General features: G+C 40.4%; 1 protein-coding gene across 6 annotated transcripts in view; it reads right to left on the bottom strand.

Annotated features, from left to right (window-relative positions):
• Window positions 1-13,472, bottom strand: part of ATXN7L1 (ataxin 7 like 1) — a 118,527-nt gene that overhangs the window by 44,614 nt on the left and 60,441 nt on the right. Inside the window, exon 1 of one of the 6 annotated variants that reach the window (XM_054217283.1) lies at window positions 6,618-6,910. The exons of 3 other annotated variants lie outside the window; for them this stretch is intronic. The gene's annotated coding sequence lies outside the window, so the exon portion shown is untranslated. Of the gene's footprint in view, window positions 1-6,241; window positions 6,487-6,530; window positions 6,585-6,617; window positions 6,911-13,472 lie in introns of those variants that run through there. 2 more of the 6 variants (XM_054217453.1, XM_054217370.1) reach the window with 2 other exon arrangements.

Here is a 13,472-nt window from a genome sequence, read left to right as displayed (position 1 = left end):
TTTTACTTGCTATTCTGTGCTTGCCACTCCTCATGGATATTCCCAGACATCAAATTAATCCTGGAATATTTTGACATCTTTTGAAAAATCCACGTAACCAAACAGATCTACCCAACTAAGGACACTGTTTTGTTTTGAAAATTGAATGAGCTTATATTTAAGTTTCAATTAGCTTTATCAAAACTTGCTACAAAAGCAGCATAACTATCAGTGCAGAATATTTCCTCATTCCAGACATTTTAGATACATTAGCTCACTCATTTTTCAGGCACATTATTTAATAAAATCTATTATTTAGAATGCTGCAGGACCCACAAGCGATAACCCCCTAATACAGAGCCTCCTAAGTGAATGTGCAAAATAATTCCTGAAGAGGTCACTTGTTCATGTTTCCCTCACTACATACAATAGCTCTTACAAACAAGAAACGAAACTCTCAACCTTCTACAGAACAAAACTGAACAGACAACACTGAGAGACCTACCCAAATACAAAAGTGGGTTTGTAGGGCATTTTTTATCTGTTCCTCTCCCTTAAAAATCTCTTTAGTTCTATACTTACATGCAACTTAAGATATAAAAGGACAGTTTCTACTTTAACTTGCATCATTTATGACTTCTAAACTGTGCAAACTAAAGGAACTCAGACCTAACCACACATGAATGAAAAAGATGCAAATCAACCTCTGACATTCCAAGTGACAACTACTTCACATTCACCTCTCAACCCTTCCTCGCTGCAACGAACTTCATGTATTACAAATTACTTGCTTTGGACAAACTACTTACCTGCTCATAGTACTAACAGCTTTCCCATCATTGCCCTGAATGGGAGAGAGTGTTTTATGTCTACAAGTTTAAATGTTTGTTCTACCTATATAAATGATTTCTTTCAGATGGGCCTTTATTCAGTTTTTGGAAGCTACCATATAATCAATAACAAATCGAGACTTGAAAATTTGTTGGAGCATGGTCAGTGTTTCAGATGCTGTATGAAGGTAGGTATTTCCCAAGGCCACGCAGCGATGCGAGTGTGGATCTGAATTTAAGGCATTCCAAGTTTATTCAGCTCATGTTGTCTCTGTCATGTATTAACGTGGCAGGAATGGCACGGGGGAAAGAGACAGATGATATCCATTACAGCTACCTACCAAGGTGCTGAACACCACAACGTTGCACAGCCATGCACAATTGCACGGCTGTGCAGTTCAGCTTTCCCTCCTACCACTTCCAATGCCTTGAACAACTTGTCATCCAGTGCAGGTGGTTCCAACTTTCTATGCATCTTCTCAGAAGCAAACACAGACTATATTTTAGAAAAACTTTTAGGAAAAAAATAAATGCATACACGCTCACCAGCTGAAGACACAGGATATTTTTCCTACAAGATGCTCTAATGACTTTCCATAATTACTTACATAAGCTTATTGGGGAAAAAAAAAAAATTAATCACTTCTCATTAAAACAAGGCATAGCTCAACTCAGAACAATTCTTGTGGACAGTAAGCAAACAAACTGAGATCATTAGAAGTTCAACTTGCAAGCAAATCCACACAAAGGAATCAGTTTTACCTGAAGACATTTGAGGTGTGCAACAGGTCTCTGAGAACAAACGTGCAATAAATATCTTTCTAAGGTATCAAATGTTTGATATGTATCAGTTGTTTTTGATTTAAACCACCTGAGTCAATTGGGGCACAGGTAAAACATATTAGGATGGTTATTTCCTATCAGGGCTTAGCTGGCTTTTTATAGTGCTAGAAGCTGGCTTCATCCATGCTTGGTGTGACATGTCACTTCAGGTGGGAAAAATGAATAGTACATCCGTTTGTCAAGAGATGAGAGTAGCCTTTGGTCAGCCAAGAAATGATTACAGGGGAAGTAAGCTTGGAAGCTAACAGAAGAAGGGAAAACAATTTTAAAACAAGGATTTCAAAGTGGGTTATTTATAGAGTCAACACTCAATTATCCATGGTCAGATTATCTGTACCAGAGATGCAGAAACAGATCAGCTCCATCTGGGCTCATTAGCCTAGGTGCAGCTTGGTGGCAAGTGTTCCGATACTTCTAGGGATGGTGTGGGTCCAGAAATTATCCAACAAGTATTTTTTCAGCATAAGACCAAAGAACCACTTTGGTTGTCTCTGTATGGCATTTCCAAAGGCAAGAGCATTGGGGAAAACGGCAAAGACTCCAGATGAAGCCACCACCTTGCAGTGCTACCCCCATGCTCTGGGTCCCAAGGAGTTTTATTAACTCAGGCACAGCATCAAGCCCAAGATGGCTGTGTGCATTCCTGCCATGCTGCATCACGGCTGCATCCTCTCCCTGGACACCAGGGAGCTTGGGAGCTTGGTGGAGACAAGCACAAGATACTTGTGACGACGCAGGAACCAGGCACCAGCCAGCATGGCAAACACTACGAAACCCAACTCAGCTGGGATGGCCTCTGTACAGAGGGACTGAGCTGTGAGATCACTTGAGATTCTGATTTACAGTTAAGTCATTAAACCAGATATTCTAAATAAAGGATAACTTAAAAGACAAGTGCTTTCCTAACTGTAAGAAAACATAGCAACAGACAATACCAATCCAGCCTGAAGCTGTTTTCCTGGCCACAATGCCAAAAGTGTAATTGACAGTGAAATAAGAAGGTTGACAGGGAAGGAAATGGAAAAAATCCAACATTACATTTCCTACCTGCCAATTGCTTCCTCTGAATCAGACTATCTGTGTTCATGCTGAAGGGCTGAAACCTTTGTCCATCTGTCAGCAAATAGCAAACTCCAGAAGAGACTTTATGCTCTTTAGACTCTTCTGGAAGTTGTCCCTCCTCATCAAATTGATGCTACTATAGCTGAAAGAAATCCTGCTATTTAAAGACGAGAGATACTTCTAAATTGGAGGAGACTGAGATTCAGTTTATTTTTTTCCAGCAATGGCAGTCACTTGACCAAAGAGGCAGGGAAAGGACAACAAGCAGGATACTGGCATGAAAAAAATCTCGGCTATAATCAGCTGACTCCAGCTTGATTACAGAGGAGGAACTAAACTCTGTATTTGGCAAATGGATCACAGAGCAAGTCTTTTCTAAAGCTTTTTGCTGAGCCTGCCAATTGGTAGCTAGACAGTACAGCAGATTTAACCAGCAATGGCTAACACGTGAAACAAAACTAACCATGCCTGAGATATCACCCCTGGGATTTGCCTACTGTATCTAAATACTGAGAGAAAATGGTTTATTTACACTGAAGAGCACAGCACGTAGCAGAGAACTGCTCAAGTATTTTCAAACGATAGCAAGAAACAGAGGCTCACAGAGTGTAGGACAAGGTAGAGGAACAGGGTCACCTATTCCACCAGAACAACATTCTAAGACTTGAGGAAATCTGCAGATCCTAAATCTATGACCTTATCACCCCTCCTTTCCATTTCCCTAGTCCCAAATGCCTTGACTTTCCAGGTTGCTTAAGGTCTGAAAAACAAGAAATTCAACAAAAACAATAGTTCAAAACCAAAATTCACTATGACAGATATAACTTATCAGAGAACTCTGGCAGTTTTAATTGTTATTATTTCTCCTTATGTTTCAGATCCCTAAATGTCTACTGCCTAGAAGATGATAGCAGTAGAAGTTACAGAAGGCTTATTGTCTTTCTTTGCTGTTTTACCTTAGGACATGAAGTTTATTCTTGGTATTAGGGACTAAGATATTTTGGACCGTGTAACATTCAGCAAACAAAACCAGAAAACCTATCTTCTGCTGTACAGTATTTGCAGGTCTTGTCTACGGTATTTATCTTAGAATACATACTAACGAGGACAACAGCATAAGCACTAGAAGGGAAAGGACTCAATTACTGTAAACAACAGGGAGCAAATGACTGTTAAACATTGAACAATTGACATCGATGGAAAGCTTAAAAGTTTTCACCTCTTATTTGCTGAAACAAGATTAGGTCAACACTGCCCTCCTCTGCCCCTTAAACCCCATCAAACTAGGGAAGATCATATATGTAAAACCACTACACTACCTCACTGCCCTGCTGAAATTCTCAATTGCTGTAAGGTTTGAGGAAAGACACCCAAGGTATTTCCCCTTCCTGGGGGCTACTGCCACAGCAAATTTCAGCCTGTAACTTCCAGGTAAATTGGCTATGTATCTGTCAAACACATACACATCAACGGTGCTTACACAAACTTTCAGCTCCGTTACTGCTCCCCCCACCCCAAAATATCAATTCTAGCCAGGAACTGGATTAGCAACAGACTGTGAAACATTTTCAGAGAAGTTCAGAGGCGGCACTTACAAAAGGACAGTGACATTTTATGGCCTGAAGGCCCCAGAGCAAAGCATGGCAGCCGGCATCAGGCCTCGTGTGTTACAGCTGCAGTCTTACCACGGATCAAACAGAGATGCAATTTTTATTCTTGCCCTTCCTCCCTTTCAAAACATTCCCAGGTCACCTTTGGCTTCAACCTGGCATTAATACATGGCTGCACTATAGTGTAGGAATAGAGACTGGGCACACTGTAGAACAAAACCTTAAGTCTTTCAGCAATTGCGTCCTAAAATAGGCTGCTCTTGTCCTGCAAGTGCGGCGTGCATTGCTGCCCCCAGATGTAGCCTCGTAGATTCAGCATATTGAAATAAACTTGCTGAACCTGCTTTCGCGATTCATCCTGTATAAGGGACCTCTCTCTTTTCAATAATTTTATGCTAATTTACATGTCACAAATCTTACGTGCTCCCCTCCCCTTCCATGTTAACTGTAAAATTATTAAATACTTTAGTGATATGGACTACTTTTGTATGACTTCTGTCTTCCTCTTCATAATTAATTGTCAAAATCTGTTACACAGCAAGTTTAAAACAAATTATTCTATACTGTTTTTGTATTTTAATTAAATATAAAGCAATACTGGTCAGATATCTCAGGACATTTCTAGCTGTACAGAAATCAGATCTCATTTAACGGCTATAGTATTTCACAGATTGAGACAGATACCACCTCCATCAGATGACACTGGTTCAGGTAAACAAGTAGGTTCTCTTTTTCCCTTAAAAACTCTAATAAAGTTTTCTAATGTCACTTAGATTTCATCGTTATAATAATTTAAATATATATATATAGAAGAGATATAGAACTTTAAGTTTTTCTCATTCTAAATTCATTAGTACAAATAGAGGGAGACTGTAATCCATGCACACAGCAAGGAATTCAGCTCTAATTCATACTACAGCACAGCAGAGGTAAAGCGGTAATGTCGACGTTAAACCTGATACTATACCGCCCTTAAAGCTTGCAGGTAATCCCTGTCTTACCAAGAACTCCACACTGAGAGACATCAGATATACTTAAAGAATAATTCAGTATCATGAAAGTACTCAGTTCCTTTTAATTTAAATTTACACATCTAGAACCATATCAAAGCTTCCAAAAGCAAATACTCAGCAATTGCCTTGTTCCTATTTAAAAAGCTCTAAGGAATATATATAAAGGAGTCCATAAAAAAGTTGACAGCTGCTAATTCGAGAGTCAGCAGTTTGCCATTATAGTGGCACATTGTGTTTAAACGGCTTTGGTACCACTGTCATGTTGTTAGTCAAATACCAAAAAAACCTCAAAACCCCTACAAATGACATATTTCTAAACCACTACCTACTACCAATGTAATCAGACACATTTCGCGCTTTTTTTTTTTTTTTACAATTGTCACATGTGTGACAAGGTGACATTTCACCATGTGAAATATATGTGTAAGAGCAAAACATACAATATAGAATTACATACTATGCATAAGTGAGAAAGCACAAAAACTTCTCTACATATATGGGTCTAGCTAAGTTACTAGTTACCTGCCTCTGTTTTTCTTTAACCTTTCCGAAGCAGCTGCAAGTGGAGCTTAATGTCTGCTCACAACTTAAAATTTTTGCAGTAATTTGTGCAGATTTGTGCAAATGAAAATCACAGACTATATTACATTCCAAGACTGTAGGCAACACGAGCGACTGTATTTGCACAACAGCATGCTGATATAGTTGGGGAAAAAAAAAAGTCCCAGTACAGATAAGCAAGGGTCAAAGTTCTGGTCATGCTTGAAGTTTCAGTATTGGCACTTCCTGATCTGAGTCTAAAATACTACTCTTAATTAAATCTATTTTGTCCTTCTGTGCTGCAGTAATGAACTACTATTCTCCCCCCCTCCTTCATGTATCTACTTCTGATTTGCTCACTTACATTTCTATAAACCATTAGTCCAGTTTTAAAAGGTCTTCAGTCCACAGAAGGCATTGCCACAATTAGTCCCCCAGGCCAGCGCTGCGTTTAGCCTCGCTGCACGAAGCTCAGCCCAGAAGCCTCCTGGAGCAGGGCGGGAGTTGTAAAGGTCCCCTTGCACCCTTTAACGCCTCAGCTACTTTGGAAACCGTAAGAGTTGCTGACAACCCTGAGATACATGCCACCTCCCTCCACATTACTAAGGTATCTAAAACTGTGGATGTTTCCAGCAACAGTTGTGTCCTATAACCTCGTACAGCTCCTCCAACAGGTTTCTCACGCCGCTCGTCCTCGGTGCCAACAAACCAACGCAGGGCCTCCAGCGGCCCAGACTCACATCCAGACCGCGCTGCAAACCCCGGGCCAGCGGCACTTTCCCCCGGTGTTGCTGACGGGATCCCCTGCGGAGACTCGGAGCCCACCGCGGCGGAGGCGGCGGCGGCAGCAGCAGAGGCCGGCCCGGGGCGGCGGGCGGCGGCGGGGAGGTGCCGGGAGAGGCGGGAGCTGCCAGTCCTGCCCCGGGCCCGCCGCCCGCCGGCAGCGCCGAGCAGCGCCCCGTAAACAAGAGACACGGTCACTGACGCATGCTCCCGGGGGGAGCGCTAATCTTTCTGGTTTTTAACCCTCCCGACTCAACGCCACGAGCAGGGAAAGCCCAAATCAGCGAAAAGCTCGGGACTGGCACAGTAAATGCAAAAATCTGCATCGTGAAAACCCCGTTTCATTTAACACACTCGATTCTTCTCAGGAAAAGCTGTCAAACTCCCCGTTTAGTTTAAAGGCTCACAGAGGGCAAGTCCTTCAGCAAACAACCAGCCAGCAGCACCGCAGCTTCAGCCACCTCCAGTGAGCTTACAGGCTCCGTCCACCTCTCACAGACTCCAGCACTTGCTAAACTCTCCGGAATAATGCATGGTAACCAGTAATCAAAAATTAAGCTTCAGAAGATCTGATTATCTTTGATTTTTACACAGCAGTGTCCAAGTGGACACAGAATTAAGATCCTGTTATAGCCAGCTGCTGGATAAACGCTAGGTTCTTTATCACCTATTTTTCTTCTTACAAGTACCTGGTACTCACAAGTACGCAGATATCAGAGCTATGGTGTCACCACCCAAAATAAAAAGCTACATCAACAAGCTGAGCGTTGCTGCGGCACAGCTCTGCCTGTCAAAGCATCCCCCTGCCAAACCCTCACCCCGGCTGCTGCTGGAAATGGCAGGTTTGCCGTTAACCCAAAATACTTCCTTCAGCATAACTCCCAAGATTTGGAATGGAAGTAGGTTTAATGCTCACCCGATGCTATTAGAAGTAATTTGTTTCGACTGTACTTAAATGGGCAGCCCCTCGGCTCTCCCCACACACATGCAACTCCTCTTGCAGCCCAGTAGTTGTTGGCTTGTCCACTAAAACCAACCAAAACCATCAATTTGCAGCAGACCAGCATGGGACCCCAGTTTAAATGCAAATTTATTCTCACATCTGCATCCAACATGAAACACACTAACAAAGGCAAGCTTGTATCATAAGGTACTTACAAATGTTTTAGGATTAAATTCTATGTATTTGCACACATGCGTGGAGTGGCATTTCCCAGGAAATTAAGCTGAAAGATGTTCTCTGGAGTGCTGTATTCCCCGGCTGCACACCCTCCCCGACTCTGCAGGGATCCCAGTGGGGCGGCAGCGGGAACGGCCCCAATTTATTCAAGTTTCTTTCTTAATCACAGAATCATCTGCCTGAGGCCTTGGAAGAGAGAGAAAGTGGACGGGGAGCGTGAAAACACAGAACCAGCCTTCTCAAAGATTAGTCACGATAAGTAAGCTCTTCAGCGGGTGCTGCGGGTCCTTCTGGATTCAAGAGCTGGATTCAAATCATCCTGACCCACTGGACCCAAAATGGAACACAGAAATTAAGCCAATAGGTCTTCGAAGGTGCATAACCTGTTGGTTTGCGGGTTTTTTTAAATTTAATTTGAACACAGGGCTTGAAGTAGAAAATAAAATAGATTGTATGTTTGGGGCATGAGCCTACCTAAGCAAAATAAAACTGAATGCTTATGGGATTTCTGTGTTCAGGAAAGCATTCACTGCAGGTGCACCTGCCTCAGAAGAAGCAATTGCTGAAGCCAAGAAATAATGAAACAAAATAAAATATGGAAGGAGAAATACGCAGAAGAGAAACAACTTGTAGGTATAGAAATAATAGGTAAGTAATATCAATATCAACATGTAAATAAACAATAAGACAAATAGGTAAGTAAAAAATTTAAAACTTACTGGAAAAAAATCCAGCAAAAATATATGCTCATAAAAAGCTCCAGCAAAGCCGAGAAATTGGAGGCTGAAAGAAACTACAGGTTGTGTTGCGTACCTCCATCATTTTATGGCTAGGATGTCAGACACTGCTAATACCTATTTGTACATCTCAGGTTCGTGCCTGTGGAGCAGCTGTCAGAGCACGACGTAACACATAATCCTGGGGATCCACGGGGCTGCAAGGCTGCTACAAAGTGAGTGGTGATTGCTGCCTCATGTGAGCGTGTGATAAAGGTCATATCGCATGTCTTAAATGGCCAATAAGTCATTACGTGGTTCTGAATGTTTAAAATATAACACAGGGTCATGTTAAGAAAAGGCTGACTTCCATGGAGAAACAAAACAACACACCATAATTTGGGGAGGGGGGGAATCCATGGTAATCATGTAAACAACCTAGCACTAGTAAGTTCAAAATGATGCTTTGATTATCTGAAAATAAAAATCCATCTTCTGAAGAGTGAGGCTAATGTTACCTCTTGTTTAAGATACAATCAGGATGTTGTCAATTTTCTGTTTCGTAATACTAGGCATCTCAAGTGATCCATCGATAGATTGCCTGAACCAAATGTTCCAGGAAGTGATAACCAGTGCTTTAATTTTCAATCTAAAAAAGGGAATTTAACAACAATATCAAGACATGTGTTTAAATTTAAAAGCACTTCTAAAGTTGAGATGAAGAACACAGACCACCTTATCGATTAACTTCTTGTAAATGGTTTTCTTTATACAATGGGATACCAATAGAGACGGTTTGTGCTAGTGACAGACAAGTTCTGCACTCAACCACACAGAGAAAATATTGCACAGTAAATATTATTTTCTAATGCTAGAATCTTAATGCAGAAGTTTTATCTACAGAACGTACAATCTATAAAAAGGCTGAGAGTAAAATAAGCCAATAGTTAGAAGTACAATTCATTGTAGGTAATACAGGGAAAAAAAGGATTTTTTTTTTTTGATAAAGGATCGCTCTCTTTGTTCATCTTGCAGGCTTTAATTAAGTGACTAAGAAATAAGGAGCAGTTAAGAGTGATTCCTTTGTAACCTGTTTTTTTCAGGCTATAAATGTGACTCTGGTAATACTAGTACTACATAAAAACATTAAGAAGACCGCTTATTTACCAATGCCTGGATATAGACATTAACTTGCCTGATGTCAGCACAAAGCTACAACACCACGGTGTTTTTAAGACTATCTTGAAAAGAAAACATCTAATCCCTATGGTTAGTTTTGGACTGATGGAGCTGGGTTTGTGTCTATTGGGAAAAAAGAAAAAAGCAATATGCCAGCAGCACTTTATAGCAACTTTTTTTTGTGCTGTGCATCAGAAGAATATTCCCATAGAATTTTCAATAGGAGGACCCAAATTTAAATATTAAGTGCTTTGCTGATGGACGCTGGCACTATCAGACAGCTTGCACATTTAAGCTACTTGAACCTGGGAACATTTCTTAGTACCCAGTACACAGAGACTGCCTAGTCAGGAATGCGTTCTGGGACTAAAACTTCAAAATGCAGAAACAAGAGTCCAATCTGTTGGGAGCATACATGTTTCTTGCTAAAGCTGTGCGGGCCTATAATAGTGCCAAAATTAATTTTCTTTCCTCATACTGCTAGGTAGGTCAACATGCTGGGTTTTTTTTCCCCACCCAGAAACAAGGCTACAGCTTCAGCAACTCAGTACCAGCAAAAACAACAGGACAGACTTCAGGCAAAAAAATATAACCCAACAGAGAAATGAAACACCAACACATATATTTGAGTGGCAGCTCTATGAAGCGTTTCGGGTTTTTCTGTAATTGTATATTAATCTCACTCTGAGGCCCAAATCGGGTTTCTTATGTTTCAGTGTCATGGATATTTTGTCACCAAAGGACAGAAGAGGGGTGTTAGAGAAGTGCAAGTCAGAGCACTTGGGAAAGTCAAAATTGTACTGATTTTACCTGCAGAGATGGTTTCAGAAGAATCTCTAAAACTCTACCTGATTGTTTCTGCAGACAGCTGTCTAAAACTACCAACAGGTATCTTATCTAAACCACAGTTAGCAGAAAACAGGAGAGGGGATCCAGATTTCTATGAATTCCAAGTATCCTGACTCAGCAACTCCAACAGATCAAGCATCCGATCCATTTTCAGCAACGCACCCTACGAAGCTGTGTTTGTGGCCTATAAAACACTCCTGCTACTCTTAAAGTATCATAGACCTTCATAAACAAATCAAACAACTGTTGTTGTACTGAGGAGAAGTACAAAGCCCTGACTAACAAGTGGTGCTTGACAGACACTCAGTTATGCTTACTTGACCCTGCAGATCAGACTGATGCCTCAGCAGTCCTGAATTTTCACAGCAGCTCCTCCAGAAAGGCCACGGCATTCTGGCTTCTTGTTTAACCTCTTATAAACGAAAAGTGGTGAATGTGGATTTCACTAAGGAGTGCCTTAGTCTTCACAGTTCACTCCTAAATCCATAAATTAGACTATTATTTTGGGGAAATCCTAGAAGGCCTGAGATAGATCCATATATACCTGAGATATACTCTGAGATACTCCCTTTTTTTCTGCTTGCCCTATCCATGTATCTGAGATTTGTCTGTATTTCAGGCAAGGAACGGCTACTCCAGTAACTTTCACTTGATTGCAGTCAGTCCTTGCACTATCCTTCCCATACAGAGATGTACGGCAAACACAGTTCTCTCCCCTTTTCATTCTTCATCCAGGCCAAGAAGGTGTTACCCATTTAGACGTCAATATGCATCCAAGTGACACTTTTAAAACAGCTTCAAATACTGTAACAACATAAGAAAAGACAACCTACCATCTGCTTTCTTAGGAAAAACGTCATCTTTTCAGAAAGTGCTTATTTAATGTCTAGCACAGGGTTTCACTTTCTTGGTCATGATCCCTAGGGGTTCCTCAGAGATAAGTTTCCCTTATTAAAAATAAAATATTGTAACAATAAAATTAAGAACAAAATTTGGTTTCCATTTTGCGTTGAATAGCTTTCCTTGCTGTAAAACTTCCAACCTAAATTGTCTAAGCAAGTTGAAGTACCAAGAAGTGGGCACACTGTCCTTCCAAAACCGTATTAACTGGAGTTAATATTGTACAATCACATAAAAACCAGTCTTTGTTCTCAAATGCTTATAAATGATGGTATCAAACACTCGGGCACCTCATCAGTGCCACGGAGTTCAGCAGTACCACGGCAGGTGCAGCATCGTACTTACGTGCTTCTAGGATAGCTGCTGAAATTAACCCAACAAGGAATAAATGTTCCTCCTCCAACACTTAAACTCGTAATTCTTCAAGCAAGGTCATGGAGACAACAGATCCTTCAGTACTTCTCTCATACAACTTTTTCCACTGCTCTAGGGCTCTGCAAGCTTTTGAATATTTTTTAAAGAATATTTACATGTTAAATGATACATAGTTAATGAAAGCACAAGTAAAATATGCAAAACTAGTATTTCTTATGGGAGCAATGCTGCTGTAAGAAGCACCATTACACCACATTGTAGTGGTTTCCTAAGTTTCTTATTTTTGTCCTCAAACACATACTGCTCCCTTAAAGCATTACATGGAGAAGACCTCAAATGTATCCTTTAACGACTTAGAGCAAACAAGAGCAAATTTGTTGCTTGATGTGTGCAATGCTGCATGCATCTTCATGAGCACCCCAGTGTTACATTTCTTAGCCATGAGATTCCATAATCCCAGGTATTAGTTGGTATCTCTTACTGACTTAATTCAACCAATAATAAAGGTTTTATTTCAATTAGTTTCTTAGTCTCGCGTTAGAATCAGTGATTTAGATTTAAATTCACATACTTTTCACGTCCTGTGGGTATGCACGTTTTGACAGTACTACAAAAAATGTACTGCAAGCTGCACGTAAGCTGATTGAAACCGTCAAACCAGTATTTAATTGCTTGCTGACATGTACCTCAACACTGACTTCTGAAAAATAGTCCAGAGTGGATTTATCTGAACATACAAAAGTACACTCAGAAAACACATTTTCAAGTCACCTGTATGCATGTAGGGAATACAGGTTTTATTATTACACTTTTAATTCCCAAATCACACATCACAGCTTTTTTCCATTATTTACTCTGTGACTACATGTATCATCTCAAACTTCCAGATTTTTTTCCCCACACAATGGATATTATAAATTTCTACTTTTAAGATTCAAAAATATTTAAAGAAGTTTTAAACAAAAAATTCCTTACTACTTTTGTTCTGATCCTTAGCTTTTGAAAGACTGTAACATACGTTTTCTCAGATAATGTACAATAAAAGCAATTAGTGAGTAAAATTCACAAAGTTTTTGCAGAAACCTGTGTTCAGTCTGTTATCTCTTCCCTCCTGAATTCAGTGCTGCAGAAGGCAATATTCTGGATATGCAGTACAGCAGTCTTCACCATTTCCCCCCCATTTTCTGTAATTTACAACTTTTACTGTAATTCTATTCAGTCAGAATATGTGGCATTTTAGAGTTGATCTTCTAGACTTTCTATGTCTTTTGATGTTAGCAGGCTTACTCCACACATTAAAACTTACTCCCTACCACATCCTCCCTTTTAGGGCTTTGAATTCCTGTTAGAGATGAGCATGTCTCTTTTGGGGAAAAAAATAGGATGCCACCACCATTTCTCAGATATACCAACAGTCTGTAGATACCAACTACCAAAACCAGTACTCAAATCCAGACAGGCATAGCCCAGAAAAACACCACTTTAATTCAAACAGTAAATCTTTCATCTTCAAGGTCAGGTGTCCTTTTCAAAAGGTATGCTTTTATGATTGTAGTTTAGATAAGACAGGCAAAGCTGATTTAATAATTAATTGCTGCTGGTGTTCCCTCTGT

The sequence above is a fragment of the Rissa tridactyla genome, chromosome 1 (genome assembly GCF_028500815.1).
Source record: "Rissa tridactyla isolate bRisTri1 chromosome 1, bRisTri1.patW.cur.20221130, whole genome shotgun sequence".
Classification (NCBI taxonomy): Eukaryota; Metazoa; Chordata; class Aves; order Charadriiformes; family Laridae; genus Rissa; species Rissa tridactyla.
The sequence above is the reverse complement of the archived record's forward strand: the minus strand, read 5'-3'. Positions and strand labels throughout refer to the sequence as shown.